This window comes from Bombina bombina, chromosome 6 (genome assembly GCF_027579735.1).
Source record: "Bombina bombina isolate aBomBom1 chromosome 6, aBomBom1.pri, whole genome shotgun sequence".
NCBI lineage: Eukaryota > Metazoa > Chordata > Amphibia > Anura > Bombinatoridae > Bombina > Bombina bombina.
In genome coordinates, this window is record NC_069504.1 from 608,919,315 (window position 1) to 608,941,375 (window position 22,061).

At 42.8% G+C, this 22,061-nt stretch overlaps 1 non-coding gene across 1 annotated transcript; it reads right to left on the reverse strand.

The window, feature by feature from the left end:
• Positions 1–19,562: 19,562 nt before the first annotated feature.
• Positions 19,563–19,669, reverse strand: LOC128665343 (U6 spliceosomal RNA). The gene has a single exon (XR_008403101.1). It is a non-coding gene; the product is annotated as a U6 spliceosomal RNA (small nuclear RNA).
• Between the last annotated feature and the right edge of the window lie 2,392 nt (positions 19,670–22,061).

The window sequence follows — 22,061 nt, forward strand, 5'->3', positions numbered from 1 at the left end:
AGAAAACTCATAATACCAGCATTGTCTTAAGTGAGCGGTATGAAAAAAAGGCTTGTTAGCACCGCACAGCCTTACCGACAAAACTCGTGATCTTGCCTATAGATAATATACAAGTTATAGATTATATTAATAAACAAATTTGAATAATAGATCAATATTATTGCTTTATAACATGTGCTGAGCCTACGGATCAGGTCCGCCAGACCTCATTAAATACGGCGAGCAATACGCTCGCCATATTCAGCATTGCACCAGCAGCTCACAAGAGCTGCTGGTGCAACGCTGCCCCCTGCAGACTCGTGGCCAATAGGCCGCCAGCAGGGAGGTGTCAATCAACCCGATTGTACTCGATCGGGTTGTTTTCCGGCGATGTCTGTCAGCCTGCTCAGAGCAGACGGACAGATTATGGAGCAGCGGTCTTTGTGACCGCTGCTTCATAACTGCTGTTTCTGGCGAGTCTGAAGACTCGCCAGAAACAGGGGCCATCAAGCTCCTTACGGATCTTGATAACTAGAGGCCTATAAGGTATAACAGGTGGTCACTTTTTTGTTGAAGGAGCTGTTTGCTACTGGCTGTTATATACTACCTGTGAATATGAAATGAAGGTGAGAGTAAATTCTGTGACGACTCCCTTAACGCTAACATTTGAGTGAAAAGCAGCGTTAAGGCTCTTTTTCACTACCGCTGGTATTACAAGTCTTGCAGGTATTTCTGTACTGCACACTTTTTTGGCCGTAACACAACGTAACTACCGCAGCTTTTAAAAAGTAATTTTTCAATGGGACTTCCACAGAGCCGGTATTACGAGTCTGCCTGGGAGGCCAAAAAGTGAGCGGTACAGCCTATACCGTCAAGATCCATACCGCAAACTGAGTCAGTCAGTAGTTATGAGTTTTACGCTACAAAGCCGTACCATAAAACTCATAACTAAAGTGCTAAAAAGTACACTAACACCCATAAATTACCTATTAACCCCTAAACCGAGGCCCTCCCGCATCGTAAACAATAAAATAATTAGTATTAATCATTTTTGGAGAGCACGTACTTGCACACAGTTTTTTAATACATGTAACAATGACACAGCAAAAAATTTGTATATGTAGCTATTGAAAAATCCTTGTGACATTGATCGTGACTCACTATATGCATATATATTCTAGATCGCTCATGTAACATGTTTATTAAACATTCATATACAGTGTATACAGATATATGAGACATTCCACAAGTTTGGTATCAGTCATCTGCAGTTTGTTTACATGTTTCGTGATCAGCCAATGATTTATCTTCAATATCACACACCCAGTTACTCTAACCATTCTAAAGCCACGGATTGGTTTCCAACATGATGAGTCAGGAATAGGTATACACCTACTCGATGACGAACACTAAGAGTTACGTCGGCCATTAATTTCCAAACTGACGATCAATTGATCCAATAACAGGCTGATACCTCCTCTCGCTATAACCAATGAAATACAGGAGGATGATCCAGTCTAGTTTAGACTCTTTGATGCTACACACCCACTACGCGTAAATGATAGATGCAATGATTGACAGTAGATGCATCCTATCATAGGTGGACAACGCCTACTACTGAGACCAATAATGTTTAGTAGGTAGGTCTAAAGTCGGCATAAATCACGGCAAGTAACAGCGGCCTGCAACCCCTCTGAGGAAGCGTTTGTGAAACGCGCCTCAGGGGTCCGACAGGGGCAGCTTAGTCTCTCCTGTTCGTTTTTTTAACCAGCTTGCTCTTGTTGACAAAAAATATGCCTTATTAATTTAACTATATCCTTCCCAGCCTCTGGTCTTTAATAGTGTAATGGTAATAATAATTAGCCCTCGGATTGTAAGGGCTTAGTCTATTTTTATTATATTTCAGACTGAGGACGGGCGGATACTTTGAATAATTTTCTCTATACCATATTGCGACAGCACTGTCAACTGAGTTTAAGTGTTTTTAATTTCTTAGTCCTGTTACTGTATGTGTGTGAGTTCCTTGTTGATTTAATAAAGTTTAATAGTATGAATGAAATGGAACACTTTTAACTTGTGTACACCTTTGCTCCAGCAGAGCTAATTAGTATTATACCATTGCAGCACTGGTTTTCTTTTTTAAACTGGATTGTATCCTCTATTATAATTAGTTTAACTAGTTGTTACTAGTTAAATATTATTAACCCCTAATCTGCCACCCCTGACCTCGCTGCCAATTGCATTATACTTATTAACCCCTAATCTGCCGCCCCTAACATCGTCGCCACCTACCTACATTTATTAACCCCTAATCTTCCGCCCCCAACGTCGCCGCCACTATACTAAAGTTATTAACCTCTAACCCTAAGTCTAACCTTAACCCTAACACCCACTAACGTAATTAAAATAAATCTAAATAAAACCTACTATTAATAACTAAATAATTCCTATTTAAAACTAAATACTTACCTGTAAAATAAACCCTAAGCTAGCTACAATATAACAAATAGTTACATTGTAGCTAGCTTAGGTTTATTTTTATTTCACAGGCAAGTTTGTATTTATTTTAACTAGGTACAATAGTTATTAAATAGTTATTAACTTTTTAATAACTACCTAGCTAAAATAAAGACAAAAGTACCTGTAAAATAATCCCTTAACTGAGTTACACTAACACCTAACCTTACACTACAATTAAATTACATTTATTAAATACAATTAACTAAATAAAAAAAAAACACTAAATTACACAAAATAAAAAAGAAATGATCAAATATTTAAACTAATTACATCTAATCTAATAGCCCTATCAAAATAAAAAAGCCCCCCCAAAATAAAAAAACCCTAGCCTAAACTAAACTACCAACTGCCCCTAAAAGGGCCTTTTGCGGGGCATTGCACCAAAGAAATCAGCTCTTTTACCTGTAAAAAAATACAAACACCACCCCAACAGTAAAACCAACCACCCACACAACAAACCCCCCAAATAAAATCAAATAAAAATGTAGGTGGCAGCGATGTTAGGGGCGGCAGATTAGGGGTTAATAGGTGTAGGTGGGTGGCGGCGACATTGGGGGCAGCAGATTAGGGGTTAATAAGTATAATGTAGGTGGCGTCGGGGGCAGCAGATTAGGTGTTAATAAGTGTAATGTAGGTGGCGGTGATGTTGGGGGCGGCAAATCAGGGGTTAATATTTGTAGGTGGTTGGCGGCGACATTGGGGCGGCAGATTAGGGGTTAATAAGTATAATGTAGGTTGCAGCAGATTAGGGGTTAATAAGTGTAGGTAGGTGTCGGCAATGTCGGGGGCAGCAGATTAGGGGTGTTTAGACTCGGGTTTATGTTAGGGTGTTAGGTGTAAACATAAATTTAGTTTCCTCATTGGAATCAATGGGGCTGTGTTACGGAGCTTTACGCTCCTTTATTGCAGGTGTTAGGCTTTGTTTCAGCCGGCTCTCCCCATTGATGTCTATGGGGAAATCGTGCAATTTAGCTTTACGCTGCAATATTGCCTGCTAACGCCGGGTTTTTGCAAACCTGTAATACCAGCGCTATAGGAAGGTGAGCGGTGACAAAAACTTGTAAGTTAGTACCGAGCAGCTCTTACCGCAAAACTCGTAATCTAGCCGATTGATATTGTGTAAATAACATGATCAGGTTTTAAAATTGGATTTGTGAGTAAACAAATGAATTTGAATGGAAAGCCAAAACTCCCCCAAAATTTCATACAATGTTTTGCATGACTCTTCTGATGGATTACAAAGTGGGCCATTGTGATTACCTACATTTTTCTATTCCCTTAGAATAAATAAGATAGGGACTGCCTCTTTAGTCTCTCTAAATTATTTTATGCATTGTATACATTAAAAATGAATGAGCTTTAGTGAAATATATGTGTCATAGAATAACATAGGGATTGGAATGGATAGTGTTAAGAGGGAATATTAATATGGGATAACATAAACAATATTCAAAAAGTACAAGGCTGTGAAGAAGCATAGTGCTATATAACTATATTGTAGTCTGGCGCATTAATATACTTCTGGGGGTCTCACTTTTAATGTTATCAAACTTATCAGTACAATTATTAAAAAAATAATAATCATATTTATGTATTTGTGCAAAGAAAAAAAAGTATATGTGTGTATATATATATATATATATATCAGAATAGAGCCGCACTCCTTAGATAGAACAAAAGCTAGAATAACTTCCATGCCTGTTCATTTCTATTGCAACTCAGGGTGCACGTTCTTTTAGCACACTTTGAGGCCCATTTATCAAGCTCAGAATGGAGCTTGAGGGCCTGTGTTTCTGGCGAGTCTTCAGACTCGCCAGAAACGCAAGTTATGGACCGCTGCTCCATAACCCTGTCCGCCTGCTCTGATGAGGCGGACAGGAATTGCCACAATACAACCCGATCGAGTATGATCGGGTTGATTGACACCTCCCTCCCTGCTGGCGGCCCATTGGCCGCGGGTCTGCAGGGGGCGGCGTTGCACCAGAAGCTCTTGTGAGCTGCTGGTGCAATGCTGAATACGGAGAGCGTATTGCTCTCCGCATTCAGCGATGTCTGTTGGACCTGATACCAGGAAATTCCTCTCTGAATAAGAGAAACAACAAACCTAGACTATCGTTTCAGCCTTCTGTGGGCCTCCTCAGTGAGGTGCAATTGTATCTCTCTAAGGACATGTGTGTCCTTAGAGACGTCTGGTTTCCCCCAATACTCTTAGGAAGACTCAAGAGTATGCACCCTGAGTGGCACTAAAAATGAACAGGCATGGAAGTTATTCTAGCTTTTGTTCTGTCTCAGCTGAGTGCGTCTCTTTCTTTTCTTATTTATGCAAATTGCTCTTGGATCTCCCTAAGAGTAAATGGGGAAACCAGACATGGACTCTTGCACATATGCCCTAGAGAGATGCAACTGCACTTCACTGACGAGGCCCAAGAGAGGCCAAAATGATCGTCTGGGGTTGTTGTTTCTCTTGTTCAGAGAGGAATTGCCTGGTATTTCAGCATTGGACTGTCATTGGGCAGGGTCAGACTGATAAACTACAGGATATTTTTTCTCTGTGAAAAGGCATAGCGTGCTAAAAGAGCATGCACCCTGAATGGCACTGAAAATGAACAGACATGGAAGTTATTCTAGCTTTTGTTCTGTCTCAGCTGAGTGTGTCTCTCTCTTTTCATATATATATATATTTATACTCACAATTTTCTTTATGGAAGTTAGATGAAAAAAGCCATAATTGTTGGAGAGAAAAATTATATTTTGAATGACACTATGACTTCATATTTGTTATACAAAAATTGATTTGCCTGCCTAAAGACTATTTTTCCAAGTTAATATAAGGAGCACTAGTGGATAAAACAATATGAAGATTTAATGGAACACTTTGCTGTTATGAACATAAACTTTTAATTTTATCATATCAGGCAGTATGAGCATACAAGCAACATACACTCTGACTTTTAAATGTCGTCCGTGCTGAGAAATCTATATGACATAAACTTTTGCCTAAAATCAATCTCAAGTAGGATTTCATTAGAACAATATTGCTATCTCATTTGTTTCTACATTTGTGTGGCTGTTGTCCTTTTCTCTCATAGGCTAGCCAATCAGAAACCTTTTTTAAAAATTCCCCTGGAAAGTCTGTGACATTAAAATGTCCTTTGATGCTCTTTCACTAAGCATTGAACATTAACATCTATGGTGACCCTGATCCCTAATGTATCTCAGATTAATCAATAATGTCAGTAGTTCACAATTAAGAAGGGACTTTCATACCTAATGTTGAAGACCAGGTCTCATTTGGTTCTCCCTTCTCAATTGAACAATGCATTGATGAAGCTAAAATTTTAGTCAGGAGAATTATATTATTTTTTTAGGAGTCAAATAAATTTGACATATGTCAGACAGCAAAATCTGTTAGTTCATACAGAGACATATTTCAAAATCATTAAAAGCTTCAAAATGAATTACTAGACCTTTTTTTTAATACTAGCAAATGCAAACCTTGTATTTATGACTCTTTATTCTTGTTAAAGATTATGGGCTAACTCCACTAGAAGTAAATTTTTGCACATTTTGCACGTGTCGGGGAGTGTTCGTATTGCAAGTTGAAAGTAAAAGTTATCGCTTGAGCAGTAACCAAATAGGCACAAAAAAACGAAATTTGAATATCGTGACCACATTAACGTTTTCCTCCATATAACTCAATGGAGCAAAAAAAGTGAAAAAAAAACCCTAACACCCTACTCGAACACAAACCCAATCCCATATTCTCAAGGGCAATAACCCGACATGAAAATATGAATATTTTACATTCCACATAGCAGAATATGTTCTATTTATTAAAAAAATACATATTTCCACATATATCTGATGGTATTTTGCTACACCATGGCCTCTATTTATCAAGCTGTTAACCGCAAATACGCTGGAATTCCGCAGCGTATTTGTGGCAAGCCTGATTCGCCTTAGTTTTCCTCCATATAACTCAATGGAGCAAAAAAAGTGAAAAAAAACCCCTAACACCCTACTCGAACACAAACCCAATCCCATATTCTCAAGGGCACTAACCCGACATGAAAATATGAATATTTTACATTCCACATAGCAGAATATGTTCTATTTATTAAAATAAATACATATTTCCACATATATCTGATGGTATTTTGCTACACCATGGCCTCTATTTATCAAGCTGTTAACCGCAAATACGCTGGAATTCCGCAGCGTATTTGTGGCAAGCCTGATTCGCCTTAGTTATCAAAGACTAGAGACTGGCAAAAGTAGAATATAGTGATGTAACATACGATCCGCCGGACTCAGTCCGACACAGATCGATGGTTACGTCACTCCAGATGTTCCGAATGCAAGTTCGGCACTATCTGACTACTGTTGCTAGTTATCAAGATCCTACCAGGTATGCTCGCCACTATTCCGGCCCAGCGTACCTGGTTTTCAATCCGCCGCCCTGGAGGCGGCGGATGCCATAGGAATCAATGGGAGTCTGACAGCAGAGAAAGTTCATGTTCGCTGCTGCCCGATATCCCATTGATTCCTATGGGAAATGTCTACACCTAGCACCCTAACATGTACCCCGAGTCTAAACACCCCTAATCTGTCCCCCCTACACCGCCGCCACCTACTTTAAACTTATTAACCCCTAAACCTCCGCTCCCATACCCCGCCCAACTAAATAAAATGCTTAACCCCTAAACCACCGCTCCCGGACCCCGCTGCCACCTACATTATATTTATTAACCCCTAATCTGCCCCCCCCTACACTGCCACCACTATATTAATTTTATTAACCCCTAAACCTAACACCCCCCTAACTTCAATATAATTTAAATAAATATAAATAAATATTACTATTATTAACTAAATAATTCCTATTTAAAACTAAATACTTACCTATACAATAAACCCTAATATAGCTACAATATAATTAATAATTACATTGTAGCTATTTTAGGATTTATTTTTATTTTACAGGCAAGTTTGTATTTATTTTAACTAGGTACAATAGTTATTAAATAGGTATTAACTATTTAATAACTACCTAGCTAAAATAAATACAAAGTTACCTGTAACATAAATCCTAACCTAAGTTACAATTACACCTAACCCTACACTATCATTAAATTAATTCCCTAAACTACCTACAATTACTTACAATTATATTAAATAAACTAAAGTACAAAAAACAACAAACACTAAATTACAGAAAATAAAAAAAGAATTACAAGAAGTTTAAACTAATTGGAACAGCCAATAGAATGCGAGGTCAATCCTATTGGCTGATTGGATCAGCCAATCGGATTGAACTTCAATCCGATTGGCTGATTGCATCAGCCAATAGGATTTTTCCTACCTTAATTCCGATTGGCTGATAGAATTCTATGGATGGATGAAGATAGAAGATGCCGCTTGGATGAAGACTTCTGCTGGTCTGAAGGTCCTCTTCTGGCCGGATAGGATGAAGACTTTGGACCCTCTGGAAGACCACTTGTGCCCGGCTGGGTGAAGATGGCTCAAGGTAGGGTGATCTTCAGGGGGTTAGTGTTAGGTTATTTTAAGGGGGGTTAGGGTGGGTTTTAGAGTAGGGTTGGGTGTGTGGGTGGTGGGTTTTAATGTTGGGGAGGGGGTTGTATTTCTTTTTTTACAGGTAAAAGAGCTGATTACTTTGGGGCAATGCCCCGCAAAAGGCCCTTTTAAGGGCTATTTGTAATTTAGTGTAGGGTAGGTATTTTTATTATTTTTAGGGGCTTTTTTATTTTATTAGGGAGCTTAGATTAGGTGTAATTAGTTTAAACTTCTTGTAATTCTTTTTTTTATTTTCTGTAATTTAGTGTTTGTTGTTTTTTGTACTTTAGTTTATTTAATTTAATTGTAAGTAATTGTAGCTAGTTTAGGGAATTCATTTAATGATAGTGTAGTGTTAGGTGTAATTGTAACTTAGGTTTGGATTTATTTTACAGGTACTTTTGTATTTATTTTATCCAGGTAGTTATTATATAGTTAATACCTATTTAATAACTATTGTACCTTGTTAAAATAAATACAAACTTAAAATAAAATAATACAAGCCTGTAAAATAAAAATAAATCCTAAAATAGCTGCAATGTACTTATTAATTATATTGTAGCTGTCTTAGGGTTTATTTTATAGGTAAGTATTTAGTTTTACATAGGAATTATTTAGTGTATAATAGTAAAATTTATTTATATTTATTTAAATTATATTGAAGTTAAGGGGGTGTTAGGGTTAGGGTTAGACTTAGGTTTAGGGGTTAATAACTTTATTATAGTGGCGGCAGTGTAGGAGGGGCAGGATAGGGGTTAATAAATATAATGTAGGTGGCGGTGGGCTCCGGGAGCGGCGGTTTAGGGGTTAAACAATTTATTTAGTTGCGGCGGGGTCCAGGATCGGCAGGATAAGGGTTAATAACTTTATGTAGGTGGCGGCGGTATAGGGGGTGCCAGATTAGGGGTTAATAGGTATAATGTAGGTGGCGGCAGGGTTCGGGAGCGGTGGTTTAAGGGTTAATATATTTATTATAGTTGGGGCAGGGTCCGGGAGCGGCGGTTTAGGGGTTAAACAATTTATTTAGTTGCGGTGGGGTCCGGGAGCGGCAGGATAGGGGTTAATAAATTTATGTAGGTGGCGGCGGTATAGGGGGCAGCAGATTAGGACTGCATCTCTCTCCTCTCTCATGTCCTCCCCCTCCTCTCATACTACCGCCACACTCTCTGCCTCTCGGCCATCCTCCCGCCTCACGCTCTGACCCGCCCCCCTCCCAGCTACATTTAATGCCACTCGCTGTGCTATTTCTCCTCTAGTCCCTTCTGGGACTGCATCTCTCTCCTCTCTCAGCTCCTCCCCCTCCTCTCATACTACCGCCACACTCTCTGCCTCTCGGCCATCCTCCCGCCTCCTGCTCTGACCTGCCCCCCTCCCAGCTATATTTAATGCCACTTGCTGCGCTATTTCTCCTCTAGTCCCTTCTGGGACTGCATCTCTCTGCTATCTCACCTCTTCCCCTCCTCTCATACTACAGCCACACTCTCTGCCTCTCGGCCATTCTCCTGCCTCCCGCTCTGACCCGCCCCCCTTCCAGCTACATTTAATGCCACTCGCTGCGCTATTTCTTCTCTAGTCCCTTCTGGGACTGCATCTCTCTCCTCTCTCACCTCCTCCCCCTCCTCTCATACTACCGCCACACTCTCTGCCTCTCGGCCATCCTCCCGCCTCCCGCTCTGACCCGCCCCCCTCCCAGCTACATTTAATGCCACTCGCAGCACTATTTCTCCTCTAGTCCCTTCTGGGACTGCATCTCTCTCCTCTATCACCTCCTCCCCCTCCTCTCATACTACCGCCACACTCTCTGCCTCTCGGCCATCCTCCCGCCTCCCGCTCTGACCCGCCCCCCTCCCAGCTACATTTAATGCAACTCGCTGCACTATTTCTCCTCTAGTCCCTTCTGGGACTGCACCTCTCTCCTCTCTCACCTCCTCCCCCTCCTCTCATACTACCGCCACACTCTCTGCCTCTCGGCCATCCTCTCGCCTCCCGCTCTGACCTGCCCCCCTGCTACATTTAATGCCACTCACTGCGCTATTTCTCCTCTAGTCCCTTCTGGGACTGCATCTCTCTCCTCTCTCACCACCTCCCCCTCCTCTCATACTACCGCCACACTCTCTGCCTCTCGGCTATCCTCCCGCCTCTTGCTCTGACACGCCCCCCTCCCAGCTATATTTAATGCCACTCGCTGCGCTATTTCTCCTCTTTTCCCTTCTGGAACTGCATCTCTCTCCTCTCTCACCTCCTCCCCCTCCTCTCATACTACCGCCACACTCTCTGCCTCTCGGCTATCCTCCCGCCTCCCGCTCTGACCCGCCCCCCTCCCAGCTACATTTAGTGCCACTTGCTGCGCTATTTCTCCTCTAGTCTCTTCTGGGACTGCATCTCTCTCCTCTCTCACCTCCTCCCCCTCCTCTCATACTACTGCCACACTCTCTGCCTCTCGGCCATCCTCCCGCCTCCCGCTCTGACCCGCCCCCTCCCACCTACATTTAATGCCACTCGCTGCGCTATTTTTCCTCTAGTCCCTTCTGGGTCTGCATCTCTCTCCTCTCTCGCCTCCTCCCCCTCCTCTCATACTATCGCCACACTCTCTGCCTCTCGGCCATCCTCCCGCCTCCTGCTATGACCCGCCCCCCTCCCAGCTACATTTAATGCCACTCGCTGCGCTATTTCTTCTCTAGTCCCTTCTGGGACTGCATCTTTCTACTCTCTCCCCTCCTGCCCCTCCTCTCACACTACCACCACACTCTCTGCCTCTCGGCCATCCTCCCACCTCCCGCTCTGACCCGCCCCCCTCCCAGATACATTTAATGCCACTCGCTGCGCTATCTCTCCTCTAGTCCCTTCTGGGACTGCATCTCTCTCCTCTCTCACCTCCTCCCCCTCCTCTCATACTACCGCCACACTCTCTGCCTCTCGGCTATCCTCCCGCCTCCCGCTCTGACCCGCCCCCCTCCCAGCTACATTTAGTGCCACTCGCTGCACTATTTCTCCTCTAGTCTCTTCTGGGACTGCATCTCTCTCCTCTCTCACCTCCTCCCCTCCTCTCATACTACTGCCACACTCTCTGCCTCTCAGCCATCCTCCCACCTCTTGCTCTGACCCGCCCCCTCCCAGCTACATTTAATGCCTCTCGCTGCACTATTTCTCCTCTAGTCCCTTCTGGGACTGCATCTCTCTCCTCTCTCACCTCCTCCCCCTCCTCTCATACTACCACCAAACTCTCTGCCTCTCGGCCATCCTCCCGCCTCCCGCTCTGACCCGCTCCCTCCCACCTACATTTAATGCCACTCGCTGCGCTATTTCTCCTCTAGTCCCTTCTGGGTCTGCATCTCTCTCCTCTCTCACCTCCTCCCCCTCCTCTCATACTATCGCCACACTCTCTGCCTCTCGGCCATCCTCCCGCCTCCTGCTCTGACCCGCCCCCCTCCCAGCTACATTTAATGCCACTCGCTGCGCTATTTCTTCTTTAGTCCCTTCTGGGACTGCATCTTTCAACTCTCTCCCCTCCTCCCCCTCCTCTCATACTACCACCACACTCTCTGCCTTTCGGCCATCCTCCCACCTCCCGCTCTGACCCGCCCCCTCCCAGATACATTTAATGCCACTCGCTGCGCTATCTCTCCTCTAGTCCCTTCTGGGACTGCATCTTTCTCCTCTCTCACCTCCTCCCCCTCCTCTCATACTACCGCCACGCTCTCTGCCTCTTTGCCATCCTCCCACCTCCTGCTCTGACCCGCCCCCCTCCCAGCTACATTTAATGCCACTGGCTGCACTATTTCTCCTCTAGTCCCTTCTGGGACTGCATCTCTCTCCTCCCTCACCTACTCCCCCTCCTCTCATACTACCTCCACACTCTCTGCCTCTCGGCCATCCTCCCGCCTCCCACTCTGACCCGCGCCCCTCCCAGCTACATTTAATGCCACTCGCTGCACTATTTCTCCTCTAGTCCCTTCTGGGACTGCATCTCTCTCCTCTCTCACCTCCTCCCCCTCCTCTCATACTACCGCCACACTCTCTGACACTCGGCCATCCTCCCGCCTCCCGCTCTGACCCGCCCCCTCCCAGCTACATTTAATGCCACCCGCTACATGCGTTCGTGCCAAAGGCAAACCCGTCTGCACCCATCCACACCCGATCCACTCTTAGCGCTAACCACCCTGCCACCCGCACCCGCCTCCACTACAACAACAGCAGACTGCTCGGTCTCAACACCAATATATCACCAGCCTGTCACCTTGCATCAACCACCTACACCAACGGACCCTTCACCTGCCCCAACTGCAACGTCTCCATCTTACAGACCACCACCCCTACCACCAACAAACCCAACTACAACTGCAGCCACCTCAACTGCATCCTCCTTAACACCCGCTCCATCCACAAGCATGCCATTGAAATCTGTAACCTACTGGACTCCACCTCCCCAGACGTCACGTTCTTCACCAAAACCTGGCTGAAGCCCTCATCCACGCCGGACATCGCCATTGCTATCCCCAATGGATACAAGATCTACCACAAGGACCGCATTAACCGACCAGGTGGAGGCATCGCCATCATATACAAACATCACCTCCACATCACAACCAACTACGACCATCACTCACCAGACCTGGAACACCTACACTTCAAGATCCAAGGCAACCCCAACACCACCCTCCGCAGCACCCTCATCTACAGAGTGCCCAGACCCCGCTCCGCCTTCTGCGATTCCATTACCGACCTCATCACACCCCATGCCCTCGCCTCTACGGACTACATCCTCCTGGGTGACCTCAACTTCCACCTCGACAACCTCGAGGACCACAACCCTTCCAACCTACTGGAACACCTAGAAACCATCCATCTCAAGCAACTCGTAAACTGCCCCACCCATGTAGCCGGACACACCCTCGACCCAATCTTCTCCTCAGGCAACCACATCTCTTTCAACCTCACCACTGAACTCCAATGGACCGACCATCACTGCATCCACTTCTCCTTCAACAAACCCACCACACATTTACAACAGAACTACCTCCCCCGCAGAAACTGGAATAACATCACTGAACCCCAACTACATGCCGCCATAAACAAGTCCCCTCCTACACCCTTCACTGATCCCAACTCCTCTGCCCTCAACCTCCATCACTGGATCACAGACTGCGCCAACTCCCTAGCCCCCATCAAGACTACACCCACCCACCAAGCCGCCAACAGGGCCAGCTGGTTCACACCGGCCCTCCAGGACTCAAAACGTCACTACAGATGACTGGAAAGGACCTGGAAATCCAGAAAATCCACTACAGACAAAACAGCCTACAAACAAGCGATCACCTCCCACCACCACCTCATTAGAACCACAAAAAAGACAGCGATCCTTACCAGGATCAACACCAACGCTCACAACAGCAAGGAGCTTTTTACAGTCATAAAGGAATTCTCAAATCCCAACAGCAACAACAATGACATCCCACCCTCCCAGGACCTATGCGACAACCTCGCCAAACACTTCCACCGCAAGATTGCCGACATTTACAATAGTTTCACCCCTCAGACCCACCACAACATCGCCAGAAAACCTAACCCCATTGACAAGCCACCAAAATGCACCTCCAATCCCCCTTGGACCCTCTGGAACCCTCTCACCACCCTCAGAACCATGAAATCCATCCACTCCGGAGCACCCTCAGACCCATGCCCCCACCACATATTCAACAAAGCAGGCGACATCATCGCCCCAGTACTCTGCCGCACCGTTAACTGCTCCCTCGAGACAGGCACCTTTCCGGAAGAATGGAAGCACGCGGATCTAAGGTTCATCCTGAAAAAACCCACAGCAGACCCTAAGGACCCAAAAAACTACCGCCCCATCTCCCTGCTCTCCTTTCCAGCTAAAGTCATCGAAAAAACCATCAACGCACAACTCATTGAGCACATAGAGGCCAACCACACACTAGACTCCTCCCAACCACAGCACCAAAACCGACCTCCTCGCCGCCACGGATGACATCCGCGCCCTGCTCGACCGAGGAGAAACCGCCTCCCTCATCCTCCTAGATCGCTCAGCTGCATTTGACACTGTCTCTCATCACACCCTCTGCTCAAGACTCCATGAAGCCGGCATCCAAGATAAGGCCCTGGAATGGATCACCTCCTTCCTCACCGGTAGAACCCAGAAATTCTTACTCCCTCCCTTCACCTCCAAGCCCACAGGAATCAACTGCGGGGTTCCACAAGGCTCTTCACTCAGTCCGACACTCTTCAACATCTACATGGTGCCCCTGGCAGCCATCGCCCGATACCACAACCTCAACATCATCTACTACTCAGACGACACTCAGCTAATCATCTCTCTCACAAGAGAGCCCACCACCACCAAGAAAAATGTCCATGAAGAGCTCACAGAAATCGTCTCCTGGATGAATAACAACTGCCTCAAACTGAATGCAGAAAAAACAGAAATACTCCTCCTTGGACCCGAAAACTCAGCCTGGAACAACTCCTGGTGGCCCACAGCCCTCGGACCCCCTCCAACCCCCACCGACCATGCACGAAACCTAGGCTTCACCCTAGACTCATCACTATCCATGAACCGACAAGTCAACGCTGTCTCCTTGGCAGGCTTCCAAACGCTCCACCTACTGCAAAAAATCTTCAGATGGATCCCACCAGACACCAGAAAAACTGTAACCCACACACTCGTCAGCAGCAGACTAGACTATGGCAACGCGCTCTACGCCGGATCCACCATCAAGCTCCAAAAGAGACTCCAACGAGTCCAGAGCGCCGCCGCCAGACTTATCCTCAACATCCGTCACCAATGCCCTACCACAAAACACCTACAAGACCTAAACTGGCTCCCCATCATTAAAAGGATCACCTTCAAGCTTCTCACTCACGCATTCAAGTCCCTCCACAACATCGGCCCCGAATACCTAAACCACTGTGTCACCTTCTACACCCCCACCAGGCAACTGCGATCAGAAAACTAAGCCCTCTCGCTCATCCCCCGCATAAGAAAGACCACTGCTGGTGGCAGGTCCTTCTCTTATCAAGCAGCCAAAACCTGGAACACCCTCCCTCTTCACCTCAGACAGGTCACCGACCTAACAAAGTTCAGAAAGGACCTCAAAACCTGGCTCTTCGACTGAACTCCATTTCTACTCGCACCTTATAGCTGCCTATCAGCACCTCGAGACCCACACAGGTGATTAGCCGCGCTTTATAAAAACTGAATAGATAGAATATGTATAATGTAGGTGGTGGTGGGCTCCAGGAGCGGTGGTTTAGGGGTTAATAAGTTTATTTAGTTGCGGGGGGCTCCGGGAGCAGTGGTTTAGGGGGTAAACAGTATAGTATAGTGTGGGTGCTTAGTGACAGTATAGCAAGAAAGCTGCGAAGAAGCTGAAGAGCAGCGAGATCGATGACTGTTAGTTAACAACAGTCCGCTGCTCATCGCCCCATACTTGGTGCGCGGCTTTTTGACAGCTTTCTTGATATATTTGGCGAACGTATTCAGGTCCGCGGTGGCGATTTTAGGCGATCTTAGGCGAGCGTATTGGGGCCGTCGAATGCAGGTAAGTAGACAGCTTGATAAATAGAGGCCTATATATCTATACCTATATATATATCGTGGGTAGCCTATGAAAATGAGTGTATAAGACTGGATACGCCTTTATTAATCTATGCCAGTTCTTTTAGGTTCTATGATTGGCTAAATCTTGCCACTTTGTTTATTCTGGAGTTGTGAGTTTTCTGTGGTGTCTAATACGCCCACTTGTCACGGACAGCGTATCCAAATGACTTAACAGCCAGGACACGCCTCTATTTATTCATGCTTGCCTATTTACGTTCAGTGATTGGCCAAATATCGCCACTCTGTTTACTTTTATGTTATGTGGAATATCACATAGGCAGATCACTGATTGAATGAGATGATTATGTAAATCTCACTATTTATTTTATTTTGTTTGATTGGATTTGGATTTTACATGTAACTGACAGGGTTTGACAGTATGGTTTGACATTGGTTCCAAGTGTAAGCATTCTTGTATGATTTATGTGATTGCAAAGTGGGTGTTGGTGTTACGCTGGACGTCAAGAGGATATAGCCATGAGTCCACTTGATAGATAAACATGATATCCCACTGATTAGAGTTAAGCTCAATCACAACACTCTTTCATTTGTTTTGCGATCGCACTGGGCGTCCCTAGGGATAGGGGGCGTTAGCCACAGTTACTTTTGGATGACGCATTAGTTGTGAATGAAAGAAGGAAGCTGATTGGTGGAATGACGATCCCCAACTCTGTTCGTTTGGTTGTTTATTTAGTACCTGCCTGCTATGCACCTGACAGGAGTGTGATTGCCCCATTGAAGTGACTATTCAGGGTTCAATTTTATTTTATTTAAATTAAATTCTATTTAGTTTTTGACATTGATATGTTCACTGCACAAATGTACATGTATCTATCACTGATGTTGATTGGTGACAATGAGGGGGTGTGTTTATTATTTTGCCGCGATTGGTCAATCTCGAGGGGACTGTTTTCTGGAGCCTATTTAAAGGCTGTTTTTACACATTGTTAATTGGTCAGAGGAAGGGACTGTTGCTGTCCCGAAACGTCACTAAAACTTCATTAAACTTATTTGTCACTGTTGGAGAAAGCTCAGTGAGTGCTTCTTTTCTACATTCCTATATATATATATATATATATATATATATATATATATATATATATATATATATATATATATATATATATATATATATATTTACACATATAAATACTTGTAAATACATAAAACACATATAAATACATACATACATATAGTGGGGCAAAAAAGTATTTAGTCAGCCACCAATTGTGCAAGTTCTCCCACTTAAGAAGATGAGAGAGGCCTGTAATTTTCATCATAGGTATACCTCAACTATGAGAGACAAAATGTGGAAACAAATCCAGACAATCACATTGTCTGATTTGGAAAGAATTTATTTGCATATTATGGTGGAAAATAAGTATTTGGTCAATATCAAAGGTTCATCTCAATACTTTGTTATATATCCTTTGTTGGCAATGACAGAGGTCAAACGTTTTCTGTAAGTCTTCACAAGGTTGTCACACACAGTTGCTGGTATGTTGGCCCATTCATGCATGCAGATCTCCTCTAGAGCAGTGATGTTTTGGGGCTGTCGCTGGGCAACACATACTTTCAACTCCCTCCAAAGGTTTTCTATGGGGTTGAGATCTGGAGACTGGCTAGGCCACTCCAGGACCTTGAAATGCTTCTTACGAAACCACTTCTTCATTGCCCGGGAGGTGTGTTTGGGATCATTGTCATGCTGAAAGACCCAGCCACGTTTCATCTTCAATGCCCTTGCTGATGGAAGGAGGTTTGCACTCAAAATCTCACGATACATGGCCCAATTCATTCTTTCATGTACACGGATAAGTCATCCTGTTCCCTTTGCAGAGAAACAGCCCCAAAGCATGATGTTGCCACCCCCATGCTTCACAGTAGGTATGGTGTTCTTTGGTTGGAACTCAGCATTCTCTCTCCTCCAAACACGACGAGTTGTGTTTCTACCAAACAGTTCTACTTTGGTTTCATCTGACCATATGACATTCTCCCAATCCACTTCTGGTTCATCCAAATGCTCTCTAGCATACTTCAGACGGGCCCGAACATGTACTAGCTTAAGCAGGGGGACACATCTGGCACTGCAGGATCTGAGTCCCTGGTGGAGTAGTGTGTTACTGATGGTAGCCTTTGTTACATTGGTCGCAGCTCTCTGCAGGTCATTCACTAGGTCCCCCCGTGTGGTTCTGGGATGTTTGCTCACCGTTCTTGTGATCATTTTGACCCCCGCGGGGTGAGATCTTGCGTGGAGCCCCACATCGAGGGAAATTATCAGTGGTCTTGTATGTCTTCCATTTTCTAATTATTGCTCCCACAGTTGATTTCTTCACACCAAGCTGCTTGCCTATTGCAGATTCAGTCTTCCCAGCCTGGTGCAGGTCTACAATTTTGTTTCTGGTGTCCTTCGACAGCTCTTTGGTCTTCACCATAGTGGAGTTTGGAGTGTGACTGTTTGAGATTGTGGACAGGTGTCTTTTATACTGATAACAAGTTCAAACAGGTGCCATTAATACAGGTAATGAGTGGAGGACAGAGGAGCCTCTTAAAAAAGAAGATACAGGTCTGTGAGAGCCAGAAATCTTGCTTGTTTGTAGGTGACCAAATACTTATTTTCCACCATAATTTTCAAATAAATTCTTTCCAGATCAGACAATGTGATTGTCTGGATTTGTTTCCACATTTTGTTGATGTATACCTATGATGAAAATTACAGGCCTCTCTCATCTTCTTAAGTGGGAGAACTTACACAGTTGGTGGCTGACTAAATACTTTTTTGCCCCACTGTAAGTATACACATGCGTGCTTGTGTCATTAAATATTAAGAATTTGATTGTGATCAGCCAAATAGTACTGGTGCATGTAAATTATAAGGACATTTTCACCAAAACAATAATGAAAAAAGTGCTCCAGATAAACTATGAAAATGGCTGATTGTGATCAGGTCAGCATTGCAAAGGGCTCTTCTGCATCTATTAACATGATGATAATTATCAAGTTATAGGTTATCATCAAACCCCTTAGCTTGTTATGAGCACACACGTCTACTAAAATTAATCTCTAAAACAGGAGTTTCCTCTCAGAATGGTGGGAAAAAACAGATACAACAAATATACAAAACAACCACACAATATTAGATGTTCATAAGCCCAGGATCATGTCAAGATTTTTTCCTCCTTGGTCCCTAACTTACAGCCATATAGTGCAGAATGACAACAGAAAATACTGCTTGTTCCAACAGAAACATATAAATAACATGTACATGCTGCAAGGTAGACCACTGTACACTGATGACAAGATTCATTTTTAGATATATGTTTAAATGAACTGTAGCTCAGATTAGACCATACCAAATGTGTACATCTAACATCAATAATTAAGTTGTGCGTAGACAAGCAGATAAAATACTAAAGAAAGAAAACTGACTAAAGATAATCCTAAACCCATAGCACCATATATTGACCTTGTTTTGCCTTGGAATGACTGTATAATGCTTTTGATAATATTCTTTTATTTTGTATATGTGTCATTGTACAAACTCAATTAATATAATGCAAAATGTACAGGACTTGATAAACCTCAACTGTTAAGTTTTATTTTCACACTATTTCAAGATGTTGTAGAAAATAATATTGCTTTTGTACATGAGAAAAACACACTAATGCCAGTTAAAGTACTTAATATACGACATAGATTAGACATGGGCAAAAAAAAAATTTATTTTAAAAATTTGTTTCATATTTTTTTTAAATGTTTGGCTTGACCAAATTTCTTTCATGTGGGCATTTGATGCAACCAAATATTGGTTTTGGATTTGTTACCTTTATTTCCAATTTGAACAGCAAATCTCTTTTTTTTTTATTTAAAAAAAAAAAATATGGAACGCTTCATTAATTTTCATGTCATCCTTGCTCAGGGGCCATGCTAATCTTCTCTGTATCATGCCAATTTTAGTATATGTGCTGCCGAAGCGAGCACGCAAATCTCATTTTAATAATAAAAAAATCTTACATTATAGAATCTGAACAATTAAAAGAAGCTATATTTCAATGACAACAGAAAATATAGGGGTCAATTAAAATTATTTTTGAAAAGCTTATCTAAAGATTATGCTACATAATTTACCATAAAAGTCTGAGGGGATTTTAGATAAATTATTTGATAAGCATTTCTAAAACATTGTGTTCATCCTTATAACTTGCTGATTTGCTGATATATTGCAGCCATCCCTAACCTCTCTGGACCTCTTGACCTTGTGATTTGTATCTGACCCTTTTAGTCAAAGTGATTGAAAATGTAAAAATGTCCCCTAGTCTCCTACCTCCCTTTGATACGTTAAGGTTTAATTGGACACGTATGTATAACTAAATTCCTTTGCTACCCTTTCCTGCATCCTTTTTGGCAGCAAATAGTATGAACAAACAAATCTATTTTGTCAATCAATCATTCGTTATTCATCCATTTCATCCCATGATGTATTCAGTTGCTCGCATATCAGAAGAATTGCCCAGTTGGCATAAATTTGGATGAATTTGTATTTGTTTAAAGCTAAAGACACATATGTAGTCTAGATTCATTAGGGCTATATTCACATCTGTTCTATAGTTCTTTGCTATTGTTTGGTATAGAAATGTAAATATTTAAATATATTAATTGATCAATTATAAGTACCGTCACACAGAACATTTGGACCAGTAAAAACAAGATAATGTATGTACTTAATTTTCATATAAGTGTAATATTAAGCTACAGTATTGGAATTTTTCACAATAAGATTTCTATAAGCATGTCATGGTGCACAGAATATTATACTTTTTGATTAAAAAGACAGTAAACAACACATGATCTTAGATTCAAAAAGGAAAAAGAAATTGGTCAAAAATAGTAGTTATGGTACAGATATAATTAATACAGGTGAATGCATTGAATTAAAGTAAAACATGAATGAATTCAATAACATATGCTGTGTGTATATATGCTCCATAAATAAGCAATATTCCAGTACTGTCAAGAATCCCCAGTCTCCTTAGCCATCTATACGTATCCAGTCCTCAAGGCAAATGGTAAGTATTTGCGCACCACCAACATGCTCTGCAACAACATTAGTAATTCAGCGTGACTCTTATCATATGTAAGTTCCGATCTTCGGATCATTTTCCTTTGGCCGTTTGCCCTGAGGAAACCCCTATGACGTTGAAGTCACGTGGGTAGTGAAACGCGCATCGGCAGTGACGTACTTAGAGCGGGTTGCTCTGTCTCAAACCTAACTGACGGTTACAGTGTTTCCAGCTAAACAGCAACTAAGGAGGAATTTGGTTTGTTTGCTACACGCTTGCCATCTGTAGCGGTGCCTTTCCTAAGACGAACCTTTGGAGCCAAAGTTGGTAATACGGAGGAAAACAAGCTTTTGACAGTTCGCACATTGGCATGGTAACTTTGTTCACTCCTTTTAACCTTGGAAATTCACTGACTTTTTTGTCCTTTTGGCAGTTCAGTATGTACGCTTAAGTGAATGCTTTAAAGGGAGATTATCACAACAATCTATACACACCCGCTTCACTAAAGAAACTCCTAGCGTACCTGCATTGAACTGTTACACTTATGGCAGCAAGCTCTGCCTTTAGGACAATATTTATGCCAAAGGTCCTTACACGTTCCATGATCATAAGTTTAATTTAATATGATTAAACAATATGAATAATATGATTATACGATTTTGTGTAGCTGCTGGTTAATAACACTGTTCCATAACTTGTGTGGTAATTACTAGACTCACTTTGGGGTTGTACATAGATCCTTATCAATAATTTATTTTTATGGCACCAAGAACTACTTTATGATAGTGGAACCCTCTGAAAAGGTGTTGTACATATCCCATAGTCTACATTACCTTTAAATGACCATTAGGTCATCGTTGTATCTTTATTTGTTTGCATTTGAATATGTTTGCAACAAATTTGAATATTATTAGGAGTGAGTTTATTAACAGGCATAGATCCTCATGGATCACTATAGTTGACAATTGATTATTTATTTGTTTGCTCCTGCTTTGTCTTATTTGTGTTTAGGTCCACAAAGCTACCATTGCGCTTAAAGGGACACTGAACCCAAATGTTTTCTTTTGTGATTTAGATAGAGCATGATATTTTAAGCAACTTTCTAATTTACTCCTATTATCACATTTTCTTTATTCTCTTGGTATCTTTATTTGAAATGCAAGAAAGTAAGTTTAGATGCCGGCCCATTGTTGGTGAACAACCTTAGTTGTCCTTGCTGATTGGTGAATAAAAAGTGCTGTCCAGAGTTCTGAACCAAGAAAAAAGCTTAGATGCCTTCTTTTTCAAATAAAGATAGCAAGAGAACGAAGAAA